The sequence below is a fragment of the Trachymyrmex cornetzi genome, unplaced genomic scaffold, assembly GCF_001594075.2.
Source record: "Trachymyrmex cornetzi isolate Tcor2-1 unplaced genomic scaffold, Tcor1.1 scaffold302, whole genome shotgun sequence".
NCBI classification, from domain to species: domain Eukaryota; kingdom Metazoa; phylum Arthropoda; class Insecta; order Hymenoptera; family Formicidae; genus Trachymyrmex; species Trachymyrmex cornetzi.
The window spans coordinates 772,671-780,118 of NW_017297714.1; the positions used below are offsets into that span (position 1 = coordinate 772,671).

General features: G+C 31.6%; 1 protein-coding gene across 1 annotated transcript in view; it reads left to right on the forward strand.

Moving 5' to 3' along the window:
* Positions 1-4,318: 4,318 nt before the first annotated feature.
* The window catches only part of RhoGEF3 (Rho guanine nucleotide exchange factor 3), a 179,008-nt gene continuing 175,878 nt past the window's right edge, over positions 4,319-7,448 (forward strand). Inside the window, exon 1 of the mRNA XM_018509523.1 lies at positions 4,319-4,712. The gene's annotated coding sequence lies outside the window, so the exon portion shown is untranslated. The remainder of the gene's footprint in view (positions 4,713-7,448) is intronic.

Sequence of the window (7,448 nt, forward strand, 5' to 3'; positions counted from 1 at the left end):
TACTTGTAGTTCCTGAAATAAGTTTTATTTATATTATTTTTTCTCTTAGTCTTTTCATAATACGATATTTAATTTAAAATTGGGGTGTAGCGTAAACCGACACACCTGTCCGTAAAACAGACCATGAGCTAACTTAATCTTTATAATGTTGCTTTATAGTGTCAAATAAGTCTATTGGAGTTGAAGGCAATCGTGCATATATGGAACAACTCCAGAAAAATTATCGCGTTACATATTTGCATCTTGTAGAATAGCATAAAGTAAATATGCATATAATTCAATAAAAATGTTTTATAACGAAGTAAAATGATTCTGCAAAATCTTATATACATTCACTTATAGGTACTTTATACAGATAATTCCTGTAAAAGAAAAAGAATAGGAATACGTAGCATTACTGCCTACTGTGTCAGTTTTGGAGCCCATTTTGTCAGACGCTCATTTTTGCATAACTTATGAAAAACTTAATTATTGCAAAATTGCAAACAGTATTATAAAAATTGCTTATATACTATCTGATAAAAGACACTTTTTATTTTGTATTTATGTTTTTGAAGTTGTAGTTTTACCTTTTGTTTAAGAAATATTGTCTAAAAACAAAGTGGTATGTCGGTATCGGTGACCTTCCTCTATATATTTATAATGTTATATAAAATAATAACATTTTTGAATAACAATGAAATTATGAAATGTTCTGAACAATTTTACATCGAAAATCATCTTTAGAACTGTTAATTAAAATAAAATTGTAATTGCATATGAGCGTACGCGCCATACTAAATAATTATTCCAACAGATTCGCTTCTAATACGAAATTAATTACGACTCGGCTATTCGCAATTAAATATATCGCGGAACCATTCAGTTAAGCCGGTCAAGGAAAGTTATGCAACAAGGATGATGAGATGAGGGAAAAAAATGGATTTAGGGTTTGTGGACGATGAAATGAGGAAGAAAAAATGGATTTAGGATTTGTGCGAGAACAAAGTTACATCTGTTCCGTCTAAATCTCTCGCGATATCTTGTTAAAACAACCAACGTGTCTTAGCGAACCAATAAAGACCACTTTTTTGTTTTTCTGTCTTTCGCAATAAAGAAAGGACCTACGCCCATGTATGATTCTTGATTTCGTCGTATAGATAAAAATACGAAAGGTCGGATTTTCTTGTAGAAAGTAAAGTTGTTAAGTTAAAAGAACAAAATGTTGAAAAAGTTTGAGAGATTGTATGGATTAACACCCCAAAAAAAATATTCTACCGTTTAGCGGTTCCGTATTAATGTCAGAGGATTTTCCATTTATATATGACCTCGAGAGGATACTCTCCAAAGTAGAGGAATTTCGTTTACCCATGACAGGTTGGCTTTAAGATTGCAATCCTCTTAATAATGGAAGAATCTCTTTGCGCTTGAATTAAATATCATATTTACTTGTTATAAGAAAATTATGGTTATATCTTAATGAAAAAAATAATTCTTTTGTTACTATTACTTTTTATTTTTCCAGTTTAATTTATATTTTTACTGTTTTGCATACTTATATTCCGTCTTATTAACTATAACTAATTATTTAAAAACGCATCGCATCGCCGGCTCCGGTAAGATTTGAACTTACGATCCCTAGAACGGTAAGCCTAATACATTTACGCTGAGCTAATCGCACGCTTGTGATCGAGTTATTGCCAACGGTATACTTCGTACTGTAACCATTCTTAATTTCATGATAACAGCTTCATATTATTAATATTTGATGAGGTTACATAGAAACGAAATAACACGCTGGTATTTATTAATTCAAAATAATTAAGATAAATATTATATGAAAAAACACCATTGTGGAACAATATAAAAGTTATGTTGCATGCAATTTGGATAGAGAAAGTCGTTTTTACGTAATCCAAAAAATACTCTCGTTTGTAGAGAATAATATTCCTTTCAATACAGGAATCTTCTTGAGATATGTAGCTAGGATGTGTAGCTTATAGGATAACACGTTTTGAGGAATCAGAGTTTTGAGCTACGATCAAAAATAATTTCCTCTATACAAAATTCTATCATAATAATTTGAATAGTCTTTTGAAATAAGAGGATGAACAAGAAGTATCTTGCATATTCTTTTATTTCAAAAGGCTATTCGAGTTATTATAATAGAATTTTGTATAGAGGAATTTATTTTTGATCGTAGCTCATGTGTCCTCATTTTTATAGATGAATACGTGTTATAAATACACGCACCTGATTCATTTAAGATTTTTTGCTTAGAGGAAATGCTAAGAGTAATTCCCAGCTTATCGGCAGAATATTTTTTTTTGGGTGAAGGGCAGACATGAGAGTTGAAAAGTAGAATTGACTTTAAGGTGTAATTGTGTTGTAAATGTGTATGGAATATTTAATCTAATACGAATTTAAAGTTTATATTTTATATACTACATATTAAAAAAATATTAATTTGTCGCAAAAATATAAAACATTTAAGAAAACTATTGTGTCTTTTACAGTTGACACAAAATTTCTATTTCTAAGCATCTGAAACAAATAATTTTGGTGTTATTTTAATCTTAAATGATGACGCTATCGTTTAATCGTAGCTTTTTAAAAAATAATAATTTTTAACAAAATGGTGGCCATCTAAAGTTAAAAGTTACGATTTTAGTGAAAAACCTTTAACTTCAGATGACCATCATTCGATCAAACGATAGCGATATTATTTAAGACCTAGAGACACGACTGCAGTGTCTCGACGCTAATTAAAATGACACTAAAATCATTTGTGTCAGATGCCTACAAGTGGAAATTTTATAAAGAATTGGAAAGAATATGGGCGTTAGGAATCAAGCGTAGAAGACGACGCTCAAATAATACACTTATGAAGCTTGAAACTTCTTTATTCAGCAATCGCGCTTATATGTTTCGGTTCATTTTTTAGGCTTCCTCAAAGCAAACACAAACTAACATATATAAAGTAAAAGCTATCCTGTCATAGTGAGCTCCCCTACATCGAGAATTTAAATGCCAGAATTAAACAAAAAGAAAGAAAAGGACTTTACAGTTTTCATTAATACTAGCTAATAATTAAAATGTGACTCACTGTGTCTGATACCGACTGGCCAATATATCAGGAACCGGATCTTGAATTATTCATGGTAATGTTTGCGATACGATGCTTTGTAATCGTGGTGAGCGTCCTTATTTTCGGGATAATTAATTATATTCTTAAAGTTTTTTGATAAATTAGTTTCTATATTCTTTAATTCGACATTTTAAATATTTCCCTTCTTTTTCATTTTCCTTTTATTTCTTTTTGTTTAATTCTGGCATTTAAATTCTCGATGTAGGGGAGCTCACTATGACAGGATAACTTTTATTTTATATATGTTAGTTTGTGTTTGCTCTGAGGAAGGCTCAAAAATGAGCCGAAACATGTAAGCGCGTTTATTGAATAAAGAAGTTTCAAGCTTCATAAGTGTATATATTTGCACGACGTCTTCTGCGCTTAACTCCTAACGGCCGTATTCTTTCCAATTTTTTGATTTATAAAGAGTCTTGGTTAGTTTGATTTATTATGGAGATTTTATGTCAACCGTGAAGGACGAATTGCCTCGTTTTACATCTTCGCGATAAATTAATATTTTTTAATTATTTTTTTTAATATACAGTATAAAATGTAAACTTTAAATTCGTATTAGATTAAAAGTTTCATATATTTTATTAATAACACAATTATACTCTAAAGTTAACTGTATTTTTCGATTCGTTAATGTAGAAAATATATCGAGGAATATGTAACACTAATATAATTTAATGAATCTTTTTTTTGTTATATCATAACGTAATGTGAAAAATAAAAAAGATGTATATTATATTAATAATAATATATCCTTTGATACCATTCGTAGAAGCTATGATTGATAATTATGTATAAGTATATTGAAAATTTGATGTAATAAGAGTAAATTCTAAAAAAATCAAGATAATTAAAATCTTACAAGCTCCAACATTGCATCACACACATAGTACTGTCTGTAATTATACATTAAATTATACATTAAATTAGTAATGCATTAGAATATGATAATGAAGAATTTAAAGAGTTACAGAAAATTTTTCTTCTCTCTGACGATCGTTTTATATACACAAATATTGCTTGATACATGAATTCTAGGAATTAACGTTCCCTGAAGAAAAAAGGAATGATCTCGGCGAGACGTGCAATGAATACTTTTATTTGCAGAAAGAAAAATAGACAAGCGTGCCTTTCTGAGGGATGAAAAAGGAAATTGTGAACAAATGTTTAAAAAATATGTTTCAATAAAATAACAACGGACGGGATTGTCGTCGAATAAACAATTCTGTTCGTGCTGTTTCTGCAGTGGGAAGTAACGCTTTATATTTTCCTCGTAAAGCGACAACTAGTTAGTGAAAAAGAAAAATATATGGAAGAGTAATAAGTGGTGTCACGTTGAAAATGCCCTCGAACAGCGAATTCGCAAAATAAAGTGTTCTGCAAACTTCATTGGGAAGACACGCGAATTATTATTTCGAGCGTGATCGCACGGAGAATCACGCCTGATGGAAGCTTTAACACGTTACGCGCAGTTGGCGGAATTGCGAAAAGAACATCAATTTCTTCTATTGCGGACCCAATACGTTTCCGGAGCATGGACGAGGTTGGATTCCGGAAACGACAGGTGTGGGAGGAACACCGGAATCGCCAGGTAAGAAATTGACGATCAATAATCTCACAAACGTGCGCTTCAGTCCTTTGTTCTGTTTTGTGTAACCATTCGATTCGGATCTCAATCAGAGAGGAAGATCTCTCTGGTGCACCTCTGATCGATAAGTGTGTACTCTGCGTGTGTGCGCGTGTGCGTGTATATGTGAGCGCGAGGGATTTCTCTTGTGTTAATTCCATCATCATTAATTTTATACGCATGTGCATTTAATTAATATTTAACTAACGTTTAATGAATATCGAGAAATAATTGTAACCCCAGCAACGCCAAGGATAATATGCATTTTACGTAATACAACGTCGTTACTATTTTGCTACAACGTTTAACTTTGGAACTCGCAAAAGATATAAAGATAAAAGAGACACAAGTCGACAATTTCTAACTACATTCGTATTTATTCGCATTTCAGAAAGTCACAGCGTCCAAATGGGAAAAAACCAGATTAAAGAAATTAAATTGACTGCTTCTTGTCAGGGACATTTTTTTTCTCCTCGGTCGCTGTAAACACGCTTCATCCTTCGTTTCTCATTATTGAGCTTTTTTCTCCTCGGGCGGGCGTTTGAGATACGCAGGGAACTGTCGAATGTCCGAAGAGGAAGCTCGACGTCAGCTGACCCCATTGCATTTTTTTTCTGTAATGTCTTGTACGATGTTTTTTTAACCCTCGGCACGTAAGCATCCGGAAGAGAAATCTTGTTTTCCTTCATTCCCATCTTGCAGAAAATTTTGCCCCTTCTCTTCATCTCCTTTATTCTTCGTCTCCGATCTCACGAGGACAACGACCTGACGACAGTTGCATTAAACAAGCGAGTTATTTCCATCTGCGCAGGAGAGACAACTCGTTACGAAAGCAACGTCACGCGTTAAGGAAAATTTCATTACGTCCGATGGATCGAAGTTCCGTCGAATTTTTTATAGCATGAGCAAACATTGCACACACATACACATGTACACACACGAGTAAAATTTTCCTGGCGGAGTATCGATTTCCGTAATGCGAGTTATATCCCATCGAAATTGTCCGTTTGCATTATTTGACGTTGTTACAATGTACATTCTCCTCGCTCAGTGCTCCTTGTGTCATTCTTTTCATAGCTTTTTCTTTTTTTTTTAACTTCTGAAGATCTCTAGTATTTTTTTCGGAATCTCGATAAGAAGATAGCACTTTTTGAGAATTTGATTACCATCCTCGGTACGATGAGAAGAGCGCAAGTGCGCCCTTTTTATCGCATCTTCAATTTCCAGCGTTCTACTTTGGCTAGTCGTTCCTGCAAATAAACTTGTTCAATCCAGATGAATCGAGACGCAAAATAAATATCTTGAATTTGGCACTCTCGTTTTATGTATCTTACCAAAAATGTTGAAGATACTTAAAAACGCTCATTATCATCTTCCAAATAAGAAATCAAGTATTTGATCCATTTCCAAAATATTAGTAGTGGGAATAATGACAGATAAGGTTAAATCGGCGTTTCTATTGTTTGTTCTATTACTTTTCCCACTCAAAACGAATTAAAGAGAGATACTTATACGAATTCAACATTGCTTTCTCTTTCTAACGGAATACAGATACTAATTAAGATAGAAAATGTGCAATCCATATTTATTACGTTTATGGTGTTAATTGATTTTTTATTTATGAGAAACAAATACATATATTAAATATGTAACTTTATATAATAATTAATGTACAATAAATAATTATTATGCGTACATAACTTATTAGAGGAAGATCACCGATACCGACATACCACTTTGTTTTTGGACAATATTTCTTAAACAAAAGGTAAAAATACAACTTCAAAAACATAAATACAAAGTAAAAAGTGTTGTCTATCAGATAGTATAACCAATTTTTATAATACTGTTTGCAATTTTGCAATAATTAAGTTTTTCGTAAGTTATACAAAAATGAGCGTCTGACAAAATGGGTTCCAAAACTGACATAGTAGGCAATAATACCAACATTCCTATTCTATAAATAAAGATATATCCTATTCCGTAAAGAAAACTAATTTATGAAACTATAAACATTTAAAATGACATAATATTATCAATAATACAGTAATAACTATTATTTTAATTACGCAATTTGCAAAAGAACACCGTAAGAATTTTCTTCTCGGATTCATAGAATTTTTTAGCTGATTTGGTATAGAAATAAGCCACAAATATATGAATTATGAGTTTGTACTTCTTTAATTAGCTAAACAGATCATGATTTTATTAGTATTAATAAAGTGCAATAGTTAGTTTCTGAGAAATAAGGGAGTGTCACTTTAGAAGACCTATGTCAGTATCGGCAACTTTCCTCTATATAATACTTTAATTGATATATGTTATTATATACGTATATATACAGTATGTGATAACCTAATCCCCTATCAATATTCACGTAACGAAAAATACAACAGAGTTCATTTGGAAAATTAATCCTTCAGAACCATACACTATACGTTTTATCACATTGTATACAACACAGTGCACAAAACGATTTTGCTGCAGTATCTAAAAATTTAGATAAATACAGATCTGAAAATAATTTTGTTGAACTATCAAAATAATTATGTAAGAAATTTATGATAAGTAAAGCAGTAAAAAATTTTGTCATTTTAACCCTTACCGTACTAATATGAATAACTAGTGACCGAGCGATCCTACTGTTCGTGCAAGTTTCTTTGAGTCTTTCGGTAATTATAAATTATATATATATATATA